Source organism: Myotis davidii, unplaced genomic scaffold, assembly GCF_000327345.1.
Source record: "Myotis davidii unplaced genomic scaffold, ASM32734v1 scaffold197, whole genome shotgun sequence".
In the NCBI taxonomy this organism is placed as follows: Eukaryota; Metazoa; Chordata; class Mammalia; order Chiroptera; family Vespertilionidae; genus Myotis; species Myotis davidii.
Window position 1 is genome coordinate 4457676 of NW_006291549.1, and position 23423 is coordinate 4481098.

A 23423-nucleotide genomic window follows, 5' to 3' on the forward strand; every position below is an offset into this window, starting at 1 on the left:
CCCGTCTGTGGCTTATCTCAGCCTGCGTGCCGGGCGGCCGAGGCCTTGCGGGCCTGGCGCTCTGCGGGGAGATGGGGCAGTGGAGCATGTGGCCGCAGGGCCATGTCGCGGCGTGGAGCGGCCTGCAGGGGACAGGTCTTGCCGTTTGCCCTGGTCTCGTATTTTCTGGATTCTGGACCTCACGGGGACTAGGCCTTCCTCGTTAGAGAGCGCGATGATGCCTGGTGGGGCCGGCTCTGGTGCCTGCGGCGGGGACAGCGGGATCCTGACACGGAAACTGATCATGTGATCCTTGCATCTTACCTGCAGTAGTTTGCAGTCATCGCAGACTCTCCGAAGGGTTCCCAAGTCCAGGGCAGTGCAGGGGCTCCTGTCCGTGTCTTGTCTGGCCTGGGGTGACTGTCTCCTCATTGCTAGTGACTCACTCAGATCCTGTCCACTTTAGTGCAAAGGTTTATGGGTTAGCAAGGCCTGTTTTCAGATCTCCTGGTTCTCTGGTCCTCACTTGCGGGAATTACCCTAAGAAATAGTATGTGTCTGTATGTACATAATAGCACATACAGGTATGTTTTGAAATGTCTGCAAAAGCTATGCCGAGACTTGCACTTACGTTGCACCTGCTCCCCATGAGTTTTAATTTCAGCTGTGGCATCCTAATCCCTTAGTTTAGTTCCTGAATTTGGAGCTTCTGAAATCAGTGAAGTCATCCTACCAAGTATCATGCAATCTTCATCCATTCAACAGACCTTTTGATGGCTGCCTTGATGGTCAGGGTCTTAAGCTACAAACAAATGAGCATTACTGCCTTTTCTATCAGTTTATCTGCCAGTTTTCTTTTCTAGATTTGAGATGGAATTTTTGTTGATGGTTCAATTTCAGGTTCTAGATTTAGAAACAGAAGCTTATGATCCTATATCATCAGATAGAGCTCTTCTGGGACCCCTTAGCTTTCTTTACTTTATCCTCTAGTAAGCCTCAGACCATGATGGCCCAGAGCCCTAATCTTGTAACTGTACCACTAAAGACCCCGAGATCTGAAGGCCTATCTGTAAAGTGAGGAGGATGGGTTTGAAATATTCTGTAATTTTGAGATATTTAACAATAGGAGGGGCAAATGGCATGATTATTGTGTTAACAGACCTGACCATTTTAAAAACGCAGGTTGTATTTTATGCTTAAGTGTTAAATTTTTTGAATTTGTTCACATTCAGTTTCTATGAAGCAAGTGTATGTTTTTAATTTTGATTCACATCCAACTCCTGTATACAAAGCACTATGACTCATCTGAATTTTGAAATATAATAATCAGAAGCTTTTAAATGTAACGTATAGTGGTATGATATAAAAACAATTGGATATGAATGCAATTTTCAAAGCAATTTTACTCCCTTTTATAGATAAGTGGTATCTAAAACCTCTGTTTGGGCTATTTGCTTACTTGGTTAATGTTAGGTAGTTACCATTACCTGGCTAATATCTATCAATACGTGGATATGTTAACCATTATTTTATCAACCTAAAATTTACTATATTTTAATTAATTGCTGCTTCCAGTAGAGAATTGATAACCAAAAGGTAATAAGTTATTAGTTTGAGAATAAAAATATCCATAAAGATGTAACAATAGTTTTTCATTTATTGACTGATTGATGATACTGTACTCATAAGTACATCTCTTGGCCTTCCTGCAGGAGTAAAATGATATCTAAAACTAGTGGCCTGGTGCACAAATTCATGCACATTGAAAGGGAATTAATTAGAAGAAATATTTTAATATTGTTATTTGCCCTTTCTCTGTAATGGACGCTGGTCGCTGTCTGTGGATGATCTGTGGGGTGATCGAGCCCCTGCCTGGCTCCTTCAGTGCCTGGGAGCCAGGAAGTGGCCCTTCCCCCTCCCCCCTGCAGGACTTCTGTGAGGAGCAAATGAGATGAGGCATGGGAAAACACTTCACAGACATTTGGTTAGAGTGTAAAATGTTTCCAACTGGCTATAAAGCAAGTTGAGTTCCTGGGCTGAAGAAATTCCAAGGAGGCTAGTCACTAGGGAGAGGAAGCCAGGCGTTCCTATGTGATATCATTACCCGGTACCCACAGCGACTGTTTTCTGGGCTGGGCTGGGCTGGGCTGTGGGCCACATTTTGCGCCATGGGGTCTCAGCAGCATCGACTGCGATTTGGTGGGCTGTCGCTCCAGAGTGGTGGTGGGGCCTGTGTCCCACTTGGGGGAAGACGAGTGTTGGTTTGTGGGTGCCAGGTCCACGGTGCTGTTTCTCTGTCAATGGCCAGTGCGCATCACGGCAGCTCCTGTATTGAGCGTCTGCCCCCTGATGGTCAGTGCGTGTCATAGTGACTGGTCAGATGGTTGGACACTTAGCATAATAGCATTTTATATATATAGATAGCTCTCCTGAAACATAATATTCATAACCTTGCTATACTTTTTAGATATTGTCCACAAGCCATTAGTTGAATTATTTGTTTACATCACTATTAGGGCCATGGAAAATTCAAGAAAATACAACTTTTTGTTAAAAAATATGTTTTTATTGATTTCAGAGAGAAGGGAGAGGGATAGAAAGATAGAAACATCAATGATGAGAGAGAATCATTGATTGCCTGCCTCCTGCATGCTCCCCACTGGGAGTTGAGCCCATAACCTGGGCATGCGCCCTAACTGGGAATTGAACCATGATCTCCTGGTTCATAGGTCAGTGTCAACCACTAAGCCATGCCAGCTGGGCCAGCTTTTTTTAATTTAATCTTCACCCAGGGATATGTTTTTATTGATTTTTAGATATACAGAAAAAGGGAGAAAAAGAAAAACGTCCATCAGGTACCTGCCATACATGCCCTGACCGGGGATCGAACCTGCAACCTTTTGATGTACAGGATGGTATTCCAACCAAACTGAGCCACTCAGCCATAGCAAGAAAATACAACTTTTAAAAATGTTGCTTTTCTTAAAAAAGTTAAATCTTTATTGTTGAAAGTATTACATGTGTCCCTTTTTCTACCCCTCCATTGAACTCTTCTAGCCCACCCTCAACCCCTGCCCCAGGCCTTCACCACACTTTTGTGTTATGCATGTATTATTCCTTCTTGATCACATTCATTCTTAGCCACAGCACAATTTCTTTTTTTCCTTTTATGGAAAAACTATACTTATGTGTCCAATTACTTTCCTCTTATTTATTTATTTATTTAGAGAAGAAGGGAGAGAGAGATATTTATTTTTCCACTTACCTATGAGAGAGAGAGAGAGACAGAGGGACACAGAGAGAGACAGACAGAGACATCGATTTATTGTTATGCTTATTTATGCATTTATTGGTTGTCCCTTGTGTATGCCATGATAGGAGATGGAAGCTGCAACCTTGGTATATGGGGATGATGCTCTAACCAACTGAGCTACCCAGCCAGGGCTCCTCCTATTCTTTCTTAAATTCAATTTAACTAGGCTTTCCTCCTCATCATTCTAAAAGAATTTCTCTCCTCAAAGTCACAATGACTTTCATTTTGCTAAGTCTAAAGGTTGTTCTTTTTTTATATATAAAACTCTTTTGATTTCAGAGAGGAAGATAGAGGGAGAGAGAGATAGAAACATCAATGATGAGAGAGAATCATCGATTGGCTGCCTCCTGCACATCCCCTACTGGGGATGGAGCCCTCAACCCCGGCATATGCCCTTGACCGGAATCGAACCTGGGTCCCTTCAGTCTGCAGGCCAATGGTCTATCCACTGAGCCAAACCGGCTAGGGCAAGATTGTTCTTTTCTTTAAAAATTTATATTTATTGTTGAAAGTATTACAGATGTCCTCTTTTCTCACATTGACCAGTACCTGCCTCCACCCCAGGCCTTCACCACACAATTGTCTGTGTCCTTGGGTTATGCATATATGAATACAAGTTCTTTGGTTAATCTCTTCCCCTCCCCACCTACCCCCGAGTTCCCTCTGAGATTCGACAGTCTGTTCCATGCTTCTATGTCTCTGGATTTATTTTGTTCATTAGTTTCCACATATGAGTGAGATCATGTGATACTTGTCTTTCTCTGACTGGCCTATTTCACTTAGCATAATTCTCCAGGTCCCTCCATGCTGTCTCAAAGGGTAAGAGATCCTTTTTTGTTACAGCTGCATAGTATTCCATGGTGTAAATGTACCCACTTTTTTATCCACTCCTCTACTGATGGGCACTTGGGCACTTAGATTAGCTACAGATCTTAGCTAATCTAAATTGCACTATGAACACAGGGCTGCATATATTCTTTCTGATTGGTGTTTCAGGTTTCTTAGGATATATTTCTAAAAGTGGGATCACTGGGTCAAATGGTAGTTCCACATTTAATATTTTGAGGAACCTCCATACTGTTCTCCACAGTGGCTGCACCAGTCTACATTCCCACCAGCAATGCACCAGGGTTCCCTTTTCTCCACATCCTCACCAGCACTTGTCATTTGTGGATTTTTGATGGTAGCCATTCTGACAGGTGTGAGGTGATACCTCATTGTTGTTTTATTTTTTAATTTTGTTAATCCTCACCTGATGATATTTTTTTTCATTGATTTTTAGAGAGTGAAATGAAAGGGAGGGAGGAGAGGAGAGGAGAGCAGAGGATAGGAGAGGAGAGGGAGAGGGAGAGGGAGAGGGAGGGATCACGAGGAATTGAAGACGACTTTCATAATAACCTTAAATGCCTCCACTGAAAACTCTCTTAACCAAACCATCAAAAAAGGATGGTAATGCCATTGGTTCCCATGGCTCCACCAAGCCTGTGTCCAATTTGTTCTCACTCAATGCATGCCGGTACCTCTATCTAAAGAGAGCGCAAAGTAGAGAGTGATTTTGCCCTGACTGGAGCTGGGTATGGAACCTGCAACCAAGATACATGCCCTGGACCAGAAATCAAACCTGAGACTCTTCAGTCCATGGGTCGATGCTATAACCACCAAGAAACTGTCAGGGCTTATTGTTGTTCTGATTTGCATTTCTCTGATGATTAATGACTTTGAGCTTTTTTTCATATGTCTCTTGGCCATTGGTATGCCCACTTTGGAGAAGTCTCTATCTAGATCCTTTGCCCAGTTTTACATTGGATTACTTGTCTTCCTTTTGTTTAGTTGTATGAATTCCTTATATATTTTGGAAATTAACTTCTTATCAGATGTATCATTGCCAAATGTGTTCTCCCATACAGTGGGCTCTCTTTTCATTTTGTTGATAGTTTCTTTTGCTGTGCTTTTTATTTTGATGTAGTTCCATTTGTTCATTTTCTCCTTTGTTTTCCTTGCCCTTGGAGATGTATTGGCAAACACATTGCTACAAGAGATGTCTGAGATTTTGCTACCTATGGTTTCTTTTAGGATTTTTATGGTCTCACAACTTACATTTAAGTCTTTTATCCATTTTGAGTTTATTCTTGTGTATGGTGTACGTTGGTGGTCCAGTTTGATATTTTTGCATGTACCTGTCCAATTTCCATTTATTAAAGAGACTGTCTTTACTCCATTGTAGGCACTTGCCTCCTTTATCAAATATTAATTGAGCATAATGACTTGGGTCAATTTCTGGGTTCTCTGTTCTGTTTCATTGATCTATGTGCCTGTTCTTGTGCCAGTACCAGGCTGTTATGAGTACAGTGGCTTTGTAGTATAGCTTGATATCCAGTATTGTGATTCTTCCAACTTTGTTCTTCTTTCTCAAGATTGCTGTGGTCTTTTGTGGTTCCATATAAATTTTTGGATTATTTGTTCTAGATTTGTGAAATATGCCTTCAGTATATTAATAGGGATTGCATTGAATCTATAGATTGCTTTGGGTAGTATGGACATTTTAATGATGTTAATTCTATGAATCCATGAACACTGTATATTCTTCCACTGGTTTATATCTTCCTCAATCTCTTTTTTCAATGTTCTTTAGTTTTCCGAGTAATAGTCTGTTATCTACTTGGTTAAGTTTGTTCCTAAGTATCTTAATTTTTTTTGTGCAGTGGCTTTGTAGTATAGCTTGATATTCAGTATTGTGATTCTTCCAACTTTGTTCTTCTTTCTCAAGATTGCTGTGGTCTTTTGTGGTTCCATATAAATTTTTGGATTATTTGTTCTAGATTTGTGAAATATGCCTTCAGTATATTAATAGGGATTGCATTGAATCTATAGATTGCTTTGGGTAGTATGGACATTTTAATGATGTTAATTCTATGTATCCATGAACACTGTATATTCTTCCACTGGTTTATATCTTCCTCAATCTCTTTTTTCAATGTTCTTTAGTTTTCCGAGTAATAGTCTGTTATCTACTTGGTTAAGTTTGTTCCTAAGTATCTTAATTTTTTTTCTTTTTTTTTTTTGCAATGGTAAATAAGATTTCTCTCTCTCTCTTTTTTTTTTAGTTTCTCTTTCTGAGAGTTCATTATTGCTGTATAAAATGCCATCAATTTGTGGGTGTTAATTTTGTATTCTGCTACATTGCCGGATTCATATATTAAATCTAGTAGTTTTTTGGTGGAGCCTATAGGTTTTTGATGTACAATATCATGTCATCTGTGAATAATGACAGTTTTACTTCCTCCTTTCCAATTGGGATGCCTGTTATGTTTCCTTCTTGTCTGATTTCTGTGGCTAGCACTTCCAGTACTAAGTTGAATAAGAGTGGTGAAAGCAGATATCTCTGTCTTGTTCCTGTTCTTAGGGGAAATAGTTTAAGTTTTTGCCCATTGAGTGTGATGTTCACTGTAGGTTTGTCATATATGGCCTTTATTATGCTGGGATATGATGCCTCTATTCCCACTTTGCTGAGAGTTTTTAATCAAAAATGGATGTTGTATTTTTTTGAATGCTTTTTCTGCATCTATTGATAGGATTATGTGAGTTTTGTCTTTTAGTTTATTTAAGTGATGTATCATGGTTATTGATTTGTGAATATTATACCAGCTTTCCCTGAACATTTCCTTGATCTTTTTTTTTTAATATATTTTATTGATTTTTTACAGAGAGGAAGGGAGGTTCCTGTTCTTAGGGGAAATAGTTTAAGTTTTTGCCCATTGAGTGTGATGTTCACTGTAGGTTTGTCATATATGGCCTTTATTATGCTGGGATATGATGCCTCTATTCCCACTTTGCTGAGAGTTTTTAATCAAAAATGGATGTTGTATTTTTTTGAATGCTTTTTCTGCATCTATTGATAGGATTATGTGAGTTTTGTCTTAGTTTATTTAAGTGATGTATCATAGTTATTGATTTGTGAATATTATACCAGCCTTCCATCCCTGAACATTTCCTTGATCTTACTTGGTCATTGTTTGTTATCTTCTTAATATATTGCTGAGTCCGATTTGCTAATATTTTGCTGAGGACTTTAGCATCTAAGTTCATCAGGGATATTGGCTTGTAATTCTCTTTCTTTGTAGTGTCTCTGTCTGGTTTTAAAATTAGGATAATGTTGGCCTCATAAAAAGAGCTTGGAAGTGTTCCTTTCTTTTGGATTTTTTGGAATAGTTTGAGGAGTACAGGTGCTACTTCTCTGAATGTTTGTTAAAGCCATCCGGACCAGGGCTTGTGTTTGCTGGGAGTTTCTGTACCTGCTGCCCCTGTGGTCTTCCCTATCTCGGTGAATGGAAACTCCATCCTTTCCATGACTCAGGCCAAAAACTTGGGTGTCATCCTTGACTCTTTCTCTCATAATCCTCATACAAACTAATGAAAATGCCCGTTAGCTGTTATCTTCAAAATACATCTAGAACCTGAGTACTCCTCACTCCCCACTGCTCCGAGCCCCCATTTCTCTATGTCCTTGATGTTGTAATAGTATTTGTTATTGGTTACCACCTATTTCCGGGAGGGGGGACAGTTCTTTCACTGGTCTTGCCCGGGCTCACTCATGTAGTGATGGGGATTGGTAGGTTTGGAAGCTGCGGCTCTGATGGCTGTCTCTGCTGCATGTGGTCCGGTAAGCTGTCCCACGCTTCTTTACATGGTGGTTTCATGGAAGCAAGAGAGCCAGTGGAAGCCGCATGGCTTTTAGAGACCTAGACTAAGAATTCCCACAGCTTTATTTCCGCCCTGTTAATCAAAGCAGATCATGAGGACAGCTCCGATTCAGGGGATGGAGAAATAGACTACCTCTTTATGAGAGGAACAGCAAAGTCACCTGTACAGAAAGGTGCAAACAGGAATTGGGAAGAATTGGGGGCCATTTTTTCCCCCCGCAATCTACCATAGCTTTCTAACTGGTCTCTTCTATTCTCTCAATGCCCTTTTTAATATTGTCAACAGCAGTAAAGGGATTAAAAACTAGAACATAAACAAAAAAAACAACAACGCTTGAGTGGATTTCCTTTCTTTTTTGTCCTAAGCTCTCCAATGGCTTCCCATTACCACTCAAAGTTAAAAGGCGCAGCCTGGGTGTCATCCTTGACTCTTTCTCTCATAATCCTCATACAAACTAATGAAAATGCCCGTTAGCTGTTATCTTCAAAATACATCTAGAACCTGAGTACTCCTCACTCCCCACTGCTCCGAGCCCCCATTTCTCTATGTCCTTGATGTTGTAATAGTATTTGTTATTGGTTACCACCTATTTCCGGGAGGGGGGACAGTTCTTTCACTGGTCTTGCCTGGGCTCACTCATGTTGTGATGGGGATTGGTAGGTTTGGAAGCTGCAGCTCCGATGGCTGTCTCTGCTGCATGCGGTCCGGTAAGCTGTCCCACGCTTCTTTACATGGTGGTTTCATGGAAGCAAGAGAGCCAGTGGAAGCCGCATGGCTTTTAGAGACCTAGACTAAGAATTCCCACAGCTTTATTTCCGCCCTGTTAATCAAAGCAGATCATGAGGACAGCTCCGATTCAGGGGATGGAGAAATAGACTACCTCTTTATGAGAGGAACAGCAAAGTCACCTGTACAGAAAGGTGCAAACAGGAATTGGGAAGAATTGGGGGCCATTTTTTCCCCCCGCAATCTACCATAGCTTTCTAACTGGTCTCTTCTATTCTCTCAATGCCCTTTTTAATATTGTCAACAGCAGTAAAGGGATTAAAAACTAGAACATAAACAAAAAAAACAACAACGCTTGAGTGGATTTCCTTTCTTTTTTGTCCTAAGCTCTCCAATGGCTTCCCATTACCACTCAAAGTTAAAAGGCATCTTTGCAGAGGTCTGTGAGGTTTGCCATGACCCGACCCCTTGGTTGCGTCTCTAACTTTAGTTCCAACTCCTCTCTCCCTCGCAAACTAAATCTGCTCAGTTAGCTTCTATTCTGTTTCGTAGTCATACGAGGCCTACTCTCCCTCTGGCTTTTATACGGCTGTTCTTTCTGCCTAGAATCAGTCTTCTTCTTGGAGACTATGGACTCCTTTACTTCCTCTAAGTCTTTGCTCATGTTTCACCTCTGTGAGCCTTTCCTGATCACCCTCTTTGAAATTGGAACCTCTCTCTAATATTAACCCCCGCCCCTGCTTTACTTTTGGGGCTAGCACTCATCTTATAAAATATAGTGTTATCCACTATTTTGCTTATTTTTATTTTTCCTTTACTAAGACTGTGATCTGTAGAGCCAGGGATTTTTGACTGTATCCCCAGTGCTCAGAACGGTGTCTGGCACAAGGTAGGCATCTAATAAATATTTGTTGAATGAATGAATGAAAGGTAGGCTTTTGGTACCAAACATTTTCCAGGCCTAGGTATCTCTTCCATGTTTATGCAAAAACTCTTGAAACTGATTCTGGGTTCTTATCTGAGGAAATTCCTGCCTTCTTTGTGCAGGTACTTTTGTGATCCGTTTTTCTTTTTAAGAGGTCTGCTGTCAAAGTGTTCTTCCCATCCAGGCTTCTTGCTCTTTGAAAGCAGAGCATCACACTGTCTAATCAGCTGCATAGAATGCGCGCTCAGTAGATTCTTCATAGCAACCTCTTCGCTTTGAGTTGTACATCATAACAGTTTTGTTCAAAGCAAAGATGAAATAGTGAATATGTGAAAGGAACAGTCTAAGGCAGAACAATTTCAACCCTTTTTGTTAAACTGTTGGACCTTCCCTGTCTCCAAAATATTTTATTGAGAACTTCAGGTAAGAGAGATGTTTTTATTAGTAAAATTAAGGTATTTTACATACTGATTGATAAACTCAGTCTGGATCTTGAAGCTATCATAATGAGCAAGTGAGGACAGAGCTGACTCCATCTTGAAGGTAATCCACCTTCTGAGGGAAGGAACCCTGATCTTTGACCTCCCTTCATCCCCCGTTGGCCTCTGGAATGTGTACAGAGGCTTCTGGCTAATCACAGAATTTTCATTAATCCTCTGGGGCAAGGTGTCCTCCCTGTTATCTCTCTTAGCTCACCCTGGCGCCAGGGCCTCCTGGTATCTGGCCCCTTGATTCCCCCTGACCACCCATGAATTCCTTTTCTAGAACATGGGTCCATCTCTAACCAGAGATCATAGAGGGCACTGAGTGCTCTGCTGTGGCCCAGGATGCCAGTTCTGTACTAAGTTCCATATTAAACTCATCATCTGACGAGCTGGATTTGTCTGCTTCCTTCTCTGCCTCTCAGCTCCTTCAGCATTTGGAGGCCACTTTGCAACCACAGCCTTTTCGCAGAACTGGGCATAGCCTTTGAAATTACTGATTATGAATGAAGATGATAATCTTTTAAGTGCCTCAGTCTCCAATTTATTTTGTATTTTGGTTTTGTTGCATACCATTAAGGAAAACTCCATTCACATAAATTACCAGTTGCAAACAGTAATAATTTTTAAACAGTTTGCATTGCAATTGTACAACTTCGGGTTATTGTTTTCCATTTTGTTTTATTTTTTAAAATATCATATTGAGGAAAATTTCAAACACACACAAATAAGTAGGGAGTACAGAAAGAGAACTTAGTTTCAACAAAAATCAATATTTTCCATCTTATTTTCTCTTTCCTCCAACAGGTTTTTTTCCTCTAGCTTTTTTTAAAAAAAGTAACTAACAATAAGGACTTTTTATTTAGTTTTTTAGGACTTTTAATTTTAAATTTAATTACTGTGTCATTGTTGCAGCTAACAAATTAACACAAATTCCTTACTGTTATCTTGTAGTGAGTCCATATTTCAGAATTTCTCACTTGTGTCAAGGATGTCTTGCTATTGTTGATTTGTTGGAATCAGAATCCAAATAAGGTTTCCAAATTGTATTTGGTTATTGTGTCTCTCTGGTCACTTATACTATACTAGTACCTCCACCCCTTCCATTTCCCATGTCATTGATTTGTTGGAGAAACAGTCATTTGTCCTTAAAATGGTTTTGTTTACCTTGTCCTCTACCTCTTGTATTGTCTACAAATTGGTAGTTAAATATACAGAGCTGTGTAGATCCATTTTGAATTTATTTAGGCAACAATATTCTTAGAGGGTTCTGTGTATATCTTACTCCATCACATCATGAGGATACAATGTCTGGTTTTTCCCTTTTAGTGATGCTAAAATGAATCAATGGGTTCAGGTGGAGTCATCCTTATTTCTCTAAAAGGAAGTTCTCATCATTTTTTGACTTAGCAGTTTTAGCAGTAATTCATGATTCATTCCCAAATCATTTCTATATTAACAAAGTGATGTGATACCTTTAAATGTATTTTTTAAAGAAACGAATACATTTTAATTCTTTTCTTCATATCTCTGTTCACAATATCACTTCACAACTAATTTTTACCTTTTCTGCTCCCAGAATCCTACATTTGCACATGTATACAGTACCTTCAGAATGTACTGAGCATTTGACATAAAGCTGGGAAGGAGATATGAAATGGAATGACAGTGAATGTTGTGGAAGTGGAGGGAGTAACGATTATCTACCCACCTACTACCTACTAGCTTGCCTGTCTCACCTCCCTCTTTCCTTGTCTCTTCTTTGTTTTTAGTTTGTAAGATTTTTTTAAAGCTGTGTAGGATAGTTATGGTTTAGAGGGATTGGAAAGTGGGTATGCCTCCGACAGATGTTAATAGCAGCATTGGTATTGGGTATGAATTGAATGTTAATCCAGGTTGGAGCTAAGCATACAAATTTTAACATTTGCCTTGTGTAGTCAAAATTGGTCTCAAATAAATTTGAGAAGTAAGTCAAACTTGTACTCTCTGCACTTAGCACCCTGCTGACATCGACAAAGGTAAATTGTCCCCCAAACACTGAGAAGATTCATGCATTGTTGTGATGTTTTAAAAAAGATGAATGATGCCTTTAGTCTTCTGCTTATCAGTGTGTGCTTCTCTCTTCCAGTTGTCAGAACCCAAAACCTTGGAGTTATCCTTCACTCTTCTTTCATTCCACATTTCACCCATTAGCAGATTTTGTCAAAATACATGTAATGCTTGACCTCTGCTCACCACCACCACTGCTATTCCCCTCATCAAAGGCAACGTGATTTCTTTCCTGGATTATTGCTGTGACCTCCTAACTGATCTCCTTTTATCCATCCTTGCCCTCTAAGGGTCTATTCTCCTTAGAAGCTAGAATAATCTTTTTAATTTTTTAAAAAATATATTTTATTGATATTTTACAGAGAGGAAGGGAGAGGGATAGAGAGCTAGAAACATTGATGAGAGAGAAACGTGGATCAGCTGCCTCCTGTACACTCCCCACTGGGGATGTGCCCGCAACCAAGGTACATGCCCTTGACCGGAATCGAACCTGGGACCCTTCAGTCCGCAGGCCGATGCTCTATCCACTTCGCCAAACCGGTTAGGGCTAGAATGGTCTTTTAAAAATGACAGTTAAGTATGCCATCTCTCCGTCCCAAATCCTCTAGGACTTACCCTCTTGGGAAATCCAAAGGCCCACAGTGCCCCCCAGGGGCTATGAGATCTGGGCCCCTGCTTCACTCTGTTGTCTCTTACGGCCCAACTTGCTCACTTGCACCAGCTACATTGGTGTCCGTGGCCTTCCCTAAACCTGCCCAGCGCGCTTCCACCTTAAGGGTGTTGCCCTCGGTGGGTCTTCTGCCAGGAATGCTCATTTTTTCCTTCACATCTCTGTCCAAATGTCATCATATCTGAAAGGCCTTTCTTTCATCTTTGACAGATCAAAACATATATAGACTTCCATTAAAATTTACCTATTGGTGACTACAATTTATTTTAGGTGTTATATTTTATATGCATTTTGAAAATTAAGCTCTTTGTACTGCAATATAAGTGACTAAAAATACCTTCCTTCTATAAAGTTTCAATTATAGTAGATGAATAAGTTGTAGAGATGATATAGCGTAGTGCCTATAGTTGACAGCATGGTGAGTATAGTATTATGCTTTCATGTTGATTTCTTACCACACTCACAGGAAAAAACAAAGCCCACGAGGAAACCGTGGAGGGTGTTGCCTCTGTCTGTTGCCTTGATTGCGGTGGTGATATCATGAGTGTTTTGTATGTCTAGACTCATCAAACTGTACACATTCAATATATGCATTTCTTTGTATATCAATTCTCCTCCAGTAAATCTGTTTAAAACTCCCTACTCTCTCGACTGAGGCTAACATACTTGATTAAAATGAGATTAGAGGAAGTTGAACACACTGGAGGAACACTTAATTTTTTTCAGGGGCAGATGGATTAATCTCCTGGCAAACAATTTAGAATCAAAGGTAATTCTGTTAGCTTACTTGTTTGGAACTCTGCAGGACCATTATAGCTTCTAATAACTCAAAGGTGTGACTTTCTCATTAAATAGCTCTTAATAAGTAGTGTAATTGGATCAAGTTAAGCCTTTTTTATCTGATGTGTGCTGTGAGGAAACTGCCTCCTTAGACAGTGATAAAGGACCATGGTTTCCAGTGAGTAAATGAGATCACTAATTTTTTTGTTGAGCCTAAACACTGATCTTATGTTTTTATTTGAGGAGAATTCATAATTTCTATTTAATGTAAAAATAATATACACCCATTGCAGGGAAAAAAAGTAAATGTAGCATTTATAAAGAGAAATATAATAGGATGTAATCACTCATCATCTTAGTATCCAGAAATAACCTTAACATTTTTGCATATTCAGTTCATTTTTTTCTTAATTGTGTGTGTGTGTGTATGTATGTATGTGTGTGTGTATATGTGTGTGTATTTAAATGTGTAGCTCAGTCAATGAATAACTTTACACAAAAGATGCTTCCTTTAAGCCTTTTGTATTTTTATACTTTGAAATGGAGGTGAGTAGAACTTAAGGAATATATGTGACACTTTGGGGTATAGCCAAGAAGTGTCAAACACTAAGGCCAGATGCTCAGTAAGGACACCCTGAGTGCCCCCTCATCCCAGAGAAGAGGCTAGTTGTTTTTACCTACCCCAACTTTCAGCTTTACTGTGCTGGGTTCCCTGTGGAATTGAGTCTGTGGATGAGGCCTGGGAGACTGTGATCCTGGGAACCATGCTGTTTCTGCCCTCTTTCTGTGGCTTTGCTTCGGAGCTGACCCGGTTGGTCTTTGAGAACCTCTGTATCAGTTTGGAGCTAAGCCAGGTTGGGAGAAGTTTCATTTGGGCAGCTCCATTTGGGCTGAGAGGCACAAGTAAGCTTTGAGGGTGAAATAAAGCTGTTTGGACACTGGATACATTGTGAGTAGATAGCCTATGGAGCTGCTTCTGCTGTTCACCCAGTCAATCATTTACTCCCAACATAGTGTTCAAAAGTTCCATTTAACCTGAACATATGACTACACATATGAACCTGTAATACTTAGGTATGTATGTATTGGTTGTAAACTCTGTGAAATTTTAAAAAATTTTCATGAAGAGCTACATGATTTCCCCCCTCCTTCCTTTTCATTTAAATACTAGGGGCCCAGTGCACAAATTCGTGCACCTTGAAAGGAACTGGTCCGTGAGGCTGCGGTGGGCACAGGGGCGGGTCTCTGCCCATCCTCCGTGCCCCTGCCCAGCCCCTCCCACCACGGCCTCCTGTCCCCTGTTTGTTGGCAGCCCTGCTCCCACCATTGCCGTTCCCACACACTGATGGCGCGGGTCCCGCTCACACCACTGATGGTGCAGAGTGATTGGGGCCAGCGTTGGGTGCGAACAGGGCCAGCGTTGTCAGTGGGTATGAGCGGGGGCTACTGCCCCAATTGCCCCTCAGTAGCAGGGGGAGGTGGAGAAGCCCTCAGGGGCAGTTGGGGCCAACAGCTGCTGTTCGCACCCGCTGATGATACCGAGTCATCGGGACTGGCCCTGGGCGCCGGCAGCAGGTGTGAGCTGTGGCTCTGGCATTGGCAGCGGATACAAGTTGAGTTGGTGCCAGCAGCTGGTGTGAGTGCCGGGCGGGACCCTGTCACACGGGAGCAAAGAATTTTCAATGACCACCAGAGTCTTGCCCTGATGACAGCGACTGGCACCCTGCCTTGGTCTGGCGCCCCTGCTCACCTGCTCCACCATCCTGCCGTAGCCACACCTGCCATATTCCACACTCTGCCACCTGTTGTTGACGCACACCATGTTCCACACGCGCCCTCTGATGGTCAGCGCACGTAATAGTGACTGGTTGTTTGGTTGTTCGGTTGTCTGCATTCAGTCTATTTGCATATTAGGGTTTTATCTATGTAGATAGATCAATAGATAGATAATTCTACGTACTCTACTGTGCTAGCTAGATATCAGCATTTTATTTCAGGATCCTCTTCTAATCATTGAATATGCTGCTTGATGTCTCTTTGCTAATGTGAAATGACTCACTAAGGATCTTCTGTCCAGGCTGGTTGTGAAGGTTAATTAATATATGATTATTAAGCACCTTACAAATCAAAACAGCCATGAATAATGCCAGCTGTGCAATAGAAAATTGGTAAATGTTACTTCTTTGGGTAATTACATGTGTAAAATGCCTTTTACCGCAGTGGGAACACTACACAGAGGTGATGCTGCCAGTTTTGAAAGGGTTGTACTACATAACAGATTAAGAGCAAAGCTATGATAAATAATAGCTGTCAACTGAAGCATTCATGTAAAACTTATGATGTATTCAAATAACAAAGATCCATTTTTCACCTCTATTATATTCAGCTGGAAACAGTGAAGAACCAGTCTTGTGAGCTTTTGCATGTGTTCTTTGACTTTTTTTTTAATATACCCAAATGAATCACAGTGTACTAAATTCTCACTAATCTGAATTCCATTGATTTGGGATTTGGACTTGGCTGAAAGTCATCTTTATATACAACCTATTCAAAAGTTATTTGATCAGTTAAAAAATAAAATTAAAAGCTGGGAGAAAGGGGTGTGCCTAAAAAGAATTAGTTATTTTCAAACTCTGTGTGGATAACTAAATTCAGATTACTGTATTAATTTGAAAATAAAGTTGTTTACAACTTTTTTTTTTACTTCTGGTTCTTATTAATATATTTTTGCCTTTGTTTCATGAATCTTAATTGGTGCGAATGAGAGATATAGATTATTCTCTATCACTTAATGTTTGGGAAAGTTGATCTGAAAACAAAATAAACAGTAGAATTCTAGGAATTCTATTGTGTGTTAGGTATGGCGTGAAACACAGTACCTCAAAAAACATATATTCCTGGTCATGCCCTGCAGCAGGTGAACAAGACTCAGCTGCTTCCTTCAAGAAACTCACAAATCCAGAGAATAATGCAGCAGGGTTGGTCAGGGCTGAGCCCTGCTACTTGAGCTACTTCCCTCCTGTCTGAGCACTAGGCTCAAATTCATCTTTATACTAAAGGCTGCTGCATAGATGGAAGCTAGCCCTTCCGAACGAGTGAGATCTTCTACGTCTTCAGGACTAATGACAGCCCTCTCAGAGCTGGAAGGGGCCTTAGGGATTGTCTGATCCTAGCTCTGCAATGTGGCCCCTCTGCACCATATCCGGGTAGTTTCCTTGCCTGGAATGTGATGTCCAATTGCAGTTGAAGCCCCGTTTTCTCAGGTAGCTGTGGGAAATGAGAAAGGACATGCAGTGGCCTCCTCTTGATCTTCCTGCTTCTGGACATTTCTTCTAGAACAGTGGTCGGCAAACTCATTGGTCAAAAAAGCCAAATATCAACAGTACAATGATTGAAATTTCTTTTGAGAGCCAAATTTTTTAAACTTAAACTATATAGGTAGGTGCATAGTTATTAACTTAATTAGGTTCCGCGTAAGCTGGCCTTTGCTAAAAACGTCCTCAATCTGATTGAGGTACGTTCGCTGAGGTCAACCCCTTCCAACTCTCCCATCGACACTCGTCTTGTATACTTGTTTCGTCTATCTCCTTTCGTTCATCCTCTCTATATGTCCAAACCATCTCAACATACCTTTCTCAATCCTCGACACTACGTCTTTTTTCACTCCACAACGTTCCCTAAAATTAACTTAATCCTACCAGACCTGAGGCCCTGAACCTAACTGTCCCCTATACCTGGGCTCCTGAGCATTAAAGAGGAAAAAACAACATGATATAGAAAAATGTTAGTTACATGCAAACAAATGGTTAGAACAAGATGGAACTTGGAGACATTGTAGAAAATAGGTCTACCTTTCATCTAGCGCCAATATTCCACCTTTGTGTGGAAATTACCGAAAAATTGGTACAGCGGTCTGGTAGGGTTAATAAACTTTACTTAAAGTTTCAAGTCTTAGTTAAACTATAGGTACGTTGAATAAAACTTGACATCATACTTAATACCACTGGCACAATGAGACTGCTGACTGACTGGCTCACTCAACTCGTGTATGAATCGTGCACGCCTCCCCCGCGCTGTGTATCCCGCGGCCCGCCTGCACCTCATCTCCCGTTGCCCAACAGACTGACCGACACCCCCCACTTCTTCTAACGCCACTTCTTCAAAATAGACACACCCAGGCCAAAAACCGACTTCTGTGCATGGGCCACGAAGTTTCAATCGCACTGTACATGTGTGCCCGCACGTGATATTTTGTGGAAGAGCCACACTCAAGGGGCCAAAGAGCCGCATGTGGCTCATGAGCCGCGGTTTGCCGACCACTGTTCTAGAACATTCCACTGTTATTTCAAACTCTTTGTTTTTACTCATTCACCCAGAAATTGCCCTGTCTCATCAAACTGTTTTGAACTGACATGTATGTGGTGGGGCTATATGCCAGCCAGGTGTCCATTTGCAGCAGTGTAGCCATCTGTGTCTGTGTGGTAGCGTTTGAGCAGTCATTTGGGCAAGTGATTGCTTTCATCTATTCTAATGAATATTTATTTATTTTAAAAATGGAAAATGTAAATATGAAGGAGTTGACATCAGAGGCAAGAAACATGGATTTACTAAAGATCTACTCTAATGGCCATGATGAAAGTGGGCAATCTTTATCCTTTGTTAGATGCTCACTGGACTTAAACTAAATGGTCAGTGGTGAAATAAAAGTATAAAATCAAAGAACTTACACTAAAGTGGGAGACGTATTGCTGGTGATGGTGCCACAGCAGGGAGCACCCTTTAATATGTAACTTTTGCATATTAGACTTGATTACATGTTTTTAAGGTTGCAATCTATACCAAGACACAGAGCTGTTTGTACATCCTGATGAACTGCTTTGGGAACCTGATTTAATACTGTATATCTAAACCCTGGTTGGCCTGCCTTCTTTCCTTCCTTCCTTCTGGCCTTCCTTCCTTCCTTTTTTTTTTTTTTTAATATTTGCTTGATTCTCTGGGGGACGCAGCAAATATAATAGTGGGAAAAAAGGTTGGATTTAGACTAAAAATAATAGCTAACATTTAAAAGCTGTTCTGTGTCTCTTCTGAGAGAAGTGCTTTAATGGATTATCTTAATTTTACAAAAACTTTGTGTCAAACATGTTTTATAGAGGAGTTTTTAGGAATGTGAACTTTGGAATCTGGCCGGTGTGCTCAGTGGTTAAGTGTCGATTTATAAACCAGGAGGTCACAGTTTGATTCCTGGTCAGGGCACATGCGTAGGTTGTGGGCTTGATCACCAGTGTGGGAGGTGCAGGAGGCAGCCTATCAATGATTCTTTCTCATTATTGATGTTCCTATCTCTTCTCCCTCTCGCTTCCTTTGAAATCAATTAAAAAATATATATTAAAAGGAAAGAATGTGAGCTGACTGCACGATCATATCCATGCCCTGCTTCTTACATAGTTAGGTAATTAATTTTGACCTCTTTTTGCCTCACTTATTTTTTCATATAAAAATGAAGCTAATAATAGTACTCATGTCATGGGGTTGTTTTGAATATTGGGTGAGAGAATACATGTAAAAAGCTTGACAGTGCCTCCCTGGCTCATGGTGAAATGTTCAATAAATCTTGGCTATTAATACGGCCGTATAACCTCAGACAAATCATTTTCTGAGCTCCCTTTTTCTCATGTGGGAAATGGAATTAATAATATTTACATCAGACAATTGTCTAAATTCAATGAGATTCGTTAAAGTATTCTGTGGAGAGCTTGGCATATAGGAGCTGTTTCATCCAATATGGTATTTAAAATTAAAAAAAAAAATTTAGAGAGAGAGAGAGGAAGGGGAACAGAGAGAGAGAGAGAGAGAGAGAGAGAGAGAGAAAGAGAGAGAGAGAGAGAGAGAGAGACATCAATTTGTTGTTATTTATGCATTCATTCATTGGTTGATTCTTGTATGTGCCCTGACTGGGAATTGAACCCGCAACCTTGGCATATTGAGATGATGCTCTAACCAACTGAGCTACCTGGCCAGGGCCCAGCATGATATTCTAAATGGCATGTAATGAGCTTGGTGTTTATACAATGAATCTTTATTGGGCAGGCACTTGCTATATCCTGGGGTTATAGTGCTCAAAAATGGAGATCAGTCCCATGCCCTCAAGAGTTTGCTGGTGGGAAGAGAGGGACAGCAGAAATACGTAAATGATGATCATTCGAGTTTGTGATCAAAACTATGAGGGGGACAACAGTCTCACTGAGAAAACTTTAGTAATGGTTATGTTTCTCCTTGGAAATGGAGGAAGTTTTAAAAAGGTCTAAAGTTAATTGAATCTATCCAGTTAAAATATATTCACCTCTTTTTAATATTACTCTTTCCATAAAGAATTGGTGAATCTCATGTATTTCCTAACCTTGGCCTAGTGCAGTGATGGCGAACCTATGACACACGTGTCAGAGGTGACACGTGAACTCATTTTTTTGGTTGATTTTTCTTTGTTAAATAGCATTTAAATCTATAAAATAAATATCAAAAATATAAGTCTTTGTTTTACTATGGTTGCAAATATCAAAACATTTCTATATGTGACACGGCACCAGAGTTAAGTTAGGGTTTTTCAAAATGCTGACACGCCGAGCTCAAAAGGTTCGCCATCACTGGCCTAGTGTCTTATTGCTCTATCTGGTAACTTATGTACAAGATCCCATCCTGGTGTTTGATTGGAGATGACCTACTTTTCACTAAAACTCCTTCTCTTCATTATTCACCTCCCTTGGCTAGCCCACGCGGTGTCAAGGGAGGGAAGACACACACATTTTTTAGAGTACCTGCTGTGTCAAGACCCCCATGGCTTTTAGGCACATCTCATAGCTCACTACCTTGTGAGGCAGGTGTTCCCATGTTTAACCAATGAAGAACGGGCTTGGAGGTAGGAAGTGGCTAACCTTAATTGTAATGGCGAGTGCTGGAGCCGGGATTTGCATCCATGTCCCGTCTACCACCCATGTACTTTGCTCTCTGTCATGATGATAGAGGTATGTCAGACTATAAGTATGATCAAATTAAAAATGTTTTCTCATTTTCACAATAGACAATCTAAGAGGTTGCAAAACATGTATGACATTGCTTCATCGTGCACTAGTCATCGTATTCATTTGAACATTTTCAGAATGGTGTTTCTAACAGTGTGGTGCTTATGTTGCCTTCTGGTTGTATTCATTCAGGACTGGAATAAAGTGATATTCTCCATGTCCATCTTGGGCTACATTGACTTAGTTCACAGCAGGGAGATTTACTATCTTCCTGTAAAATTTCTTTGCTCATTTGATCTTTAGCTCTCATTGCACTAAGAATGCAAGTTAAAATAAACTATAACTTCCATTGTACATAAATTTAATAAGTTAGTTTTTATAAAAATAAGAAATGAAGTTGGTCAGTTGGTAGCAATTAAGAGAAATGTTGCCATTTAACTTGCACTAAGTTGACATAATTCTTTTTAAGAATAAGAGTTTTTACTCTGGTGTAAAATTTCCCAGGAGTCTAATTGAGAAAACTTTAGTAATGGTTATGTTTCTCCTTGGAAATGGAGGAAGTTTTAAAAAGGTCTAAAGTTAATTGAATCTATCCAGTTAAATTACATTCACCTCATTTCAATATTACTCTTTCCATAAAGAATTGGATAAATGGCTAACACGGTAATTCATCTTTTATCATTTCTAAAATTTTCCTAGTTGCTGCTCACTTGAACATAACTGTTACTGATGGATTTCTACGCTTGCAGTGTTTTGGGTTTCAGAAACTCATTTTCTCTATTTCTCTGTGTTAGTATTTGAATAAAGATTTTCATGTTTTTGCTAACTTCAAGTGATAAAAGCAGTGTCTTGTGGAAAAAAATTAGAAAATAGGAATAAGAAAATATAAAAAGCACCCATAATTTATATATTTCCAGGTTTTTCTATGTATATATATTAGTAGACAAATGTAGGTTTACAGTTGTGAGTACGTGAAACACAGAGTTTATTCTTATTTATTAATTACTTTTCATATGAACAACTGTAAACTTACTTTTGTCCACCCCTGTATGTACCCAAACAGCCTGGATTTAAATTGCAACTTACTAAATGACCTTGGGAAATTACCTAACTTTTCTGTGCCTCAGTTTCTTCATCTGTAAAATCAGTACCTATCTCATAGGGTTATTGTGAGGGTTAAAAGAGTTAATACAGGTAAAATGCATAGAATATTGCCTGGCCCTCCTAAGAACCACATACAGAGAGTTTAAAATTTTTTTTGGTAATGAACAACAGAAATTTAATTCTTGCTGTTTTGGAGGCTGGAAGTGTGAGATCAGGACACCAGTATAGTTGGATGAGGTCCTCTCCTAGTTCATAGCTGATGGTGGAGGGGCTAAAAACCTTTTATTATGGAAAATTTCAAATATATGTAAAAATATAATAGTGTTATGAACTTTAATGTACCCATCTATTATCAATGTTTAGATATTCTTGTGTCTTTTATTATTTCCTCTCCCTCCGCCCCCCACTGGAGGTAGACTAGTGTATTTTATAGAAAACCCCAAATGTCACATCATTATTCCATAAATACCTCCGTTTGTACTATGTTAATATTTCCTAAGAAGTAATTATTTTAGAGAACTAATGCACAAAATTTGTGTCAGTTTTGAGGGGAAGCAGTATAAGTAAAATACCTATAATATACGTCTGTGGTGTTGTACTAGATTTTAATTAACTGAATGGCATTTGAAGTAAGATTATGAATATGGAGATTTTAGTTATTCAGATTAGACATTTTAAGATCTTTAAAGTGATTGAGTATCAGTTTTATTACAATTATACTGTAGATTATTGTATCAACATAAAATATTCATAAATGTACTGAACAATTTGAGTATTCTTTTGGTGGAACAAAGTATTTAAAAATATAATATTGGAGCCCAGCCTGTGTGGCTCAGTAGTTGACTGTTGACTCATGAACTAGGAGGTCACAGTTTGATTCCTGATCAGGGCACATGCCAGGGGTTTCAGGCTTGATCCCCATTAGGGAGTGTGTGGAAGGCAGCTGATAGATTATTCTCTCTCATCATTGATGTTTCTCTCTCTCTCCCTCTCCCTTCCTCACTGTGAAATCGATATTCTGTGCACCGGGCCTCTAGTATGCATATTAGATCTTTGGTTACTTTGTTCCCACCCTCCCTCCACCCCACTTCCCTCTGAGATTCATTAGTCTGTTCCGTGTTTCCATGCCTGTGCGTTGTCTGCCACCTGGTGGTCAGTGCATGTCTTAGCTAACGGTTGAATTGTTGGATGGTTGCTTAGGCTTTTATATATACACTAGAGACCCGGTGCTCAAATATTTGTGCACTCAGGGGGGAAGGGGGGTCCCTCAGCCTGGCCTGTTCCCTCTCGCAGTCTGGGACCCCTCGGGAGATAATGCCCTGCTGGCTTAGGCCTGCTCCTGGGTGGCAGAGGGCAGGCCCAATCCCTAGGTGCAGCCCCTAGTTGGGCTCAGAGCAGGGCCGATTGGGGGGTTGGGGCGCCGCCCCCTGTCATGCACAGAGCAGGGCCAATCAGGGGGTTCGGGCGGTGCCCCCTGTCACGCACAGAACAGGGCCCATAGGGGGCTTGGGGCTCCGTACCCTGTCACGCACAGTCCCTAGGTAGCCCCTAGTTGGGCTCAGAGCAGGGCCGATTGGGGGGTTGGGGCGCCGCCCCCTGTCATGCACAGAGCAGGGCTGATTGGGAGGTTGCGACACCACCCTCAGTCACGCTCAGGGTAGGGCCGATTGGGGGGTGT

The 23423-nt window shown here is 40.5% G+C and overlaps 1 protein-coding gene across 2 annotated transcripts in view; it reads left to right on the forward strand.

The window, feature by feature from the left end:
• Positions 1–23423, forward strand: part of FOCAD (focadhesin) — a 280601-nt gene that overhangs the window by 114 nt on the left and 257064 nt on the right. The window lies entirely within an intron of this gene.